Consider the following 1,957-nt stretch of genomic DNA (forward strand, 5'->3'; position numbering starts at 1 on the left):
AATAAGGTGAAGTTCACTTCCTGTTAATGAATATTATTTTTCAAATTGAACAAAAACGTGAACCGGAGATTGCGTCGACAGTTTCCTTTTAATGTTATGAACAAATTAAAATGATTACTTACTAGTCCCTCGTCTGTTTAATTGGAGTGTACCAAGCTTAGTTGTAAGAGAAATGTTCACATGTACTTTTTTTGAAGCACTCGAGGTCTGACTAATATATTGGTCTATTAGGTTGTGTCATCGGTTACTGAGAAAATCGGATTCGTTATCGTTAATAATAACGAAATAAGTTTTTTTCTTTTGTATTTTATTTTATTTTTATTTATCTATTTATTTATTTATTTATTTATTTATTTATTTATTCATTTATTCATTCATTTATTTATTTATTTATCTATTTATTTATTTATCTATCTATCTATCTATCTATCTATCTATCTATCTGTCTATCTATCTATCTATTTATTCATTTATCTATTTATTTATTTATTTATCTATTTATTTATTTATTTATTTATTTATTTATTTATTTATTTATTTATTTATTTTTATTTATTTTTATTTATTTTATTCATTTTTTTTCAGTTCATTTCATTTCATTTCATTCATTCATTCATTCATTCATTCATTCATTCATTTATTTATTTATTTATTTATTTATTTATTTATTTATTTATCTATCTATCTATCTATCTATCTATCCATTTATCTATTCCACTAAGAAGTCTGCGCAGATGGTCCATGACACAACCTAAGTAGCTTGGGCATGACTATGGCATGAATGACACTGAAAGCTTGGCATGACGTAAGACTTGAGCGCGTCTGACTAATTTGTTGATATTATCGCCCTTAAGAACGACAGCTGGTGTATCGTGTCTAAAATCCTTGATGTGATTTTCGAATCCTATTTGCGATCCCGTCACACATGCGTTTGCAGTCTAATCGCGTGTGTGTTTCGAATCTTTTTTTTTTTTGCAATCCAGTTTCATGTACGTTTCGAATCGTTTGTGCAATCCAATCGCTTATGCGTTTCGAATCCTTTTTTGTAATCCATTCACATATGCTTTTCAAATCCCTTTTACAATCGTCATATGCGTTTCGAATCCTTTTTGCAATCCAGTCATATGTGTCGAATCTTTTTTGCAATCCAGTCATATGTGTTTAGGATCCTTTGTGCCATCCCACCACATATGCGGTTCGAATCCTTTTTGCAATCCAATCACATACGTTTCGAATCCTTTTTTGCAATCCGGTCCTATGTGTCGAATTCTTTTTGCAATCTCCTCACACATGCGTTTCGAATCCATTATGCAATCCAGTCACGTATTTCGAATCCTTTTTGCAATCCAATCGTATGAGCTTCGAATCCTTTTTGCAATCCCACCACATATGCCTTTGTTTTTTGCAATCCAATCGCATGAGCTTCGAATCCTTATTGCAATCCAATCGCATATGAATTTCCAATCTTTTTTCAATCAAACCACATGCGTTTCGAATAATTTTTATGATCCAATCACATGTTTCGAATCCATTTTTGCGATGCAACCACATATGCGTTTCGAATCCTTTTTGCAATCCAGGCACATATGTATTTTGAATCCTTATGCAACCCCATCACTTTTTTTTTTTTTTTAAGAAATAATTCTCCTTACTATTTTAACCTACTCTGTTTCACATTTTTCCGTTAGGGTCTCAATGCATTTTTTATTTAGCATTTTGCATATTTCATTTTTTCCCACTACTATCTACACGTAAGGTCGAAGATGGGGAATAAGTATCAGTTTTATGAGGACGAAAAACAGAGAAAAACATTTCGTAAAGTCAAAAAAGAAAGAATAAAAAGAGTTTGAATTCAAGTTCATACGTTCGAGAAAGGGGATACGAACTCAAAGCTAAAATATTGAGCGGGAGCCAAAGGACAGCTTTTTTTCTTTCTTCTTTTTTCATTTTTCCCCTC

Source organism: Penaeus vannamei, chromosome 34, assembly GCF_042767895.1.
Source record: "Penaeus vannamei isolate JL-2024 chromosome 34, ASM4276789v1, whole genome shotgun sequence".
Classification (NCBI taxonomy): Eukaryota; Metazoa; Arthropoda; class Malacostraca; order Decapoda; family Penaeidae; genus Penaeus; species Penaeus vannamei.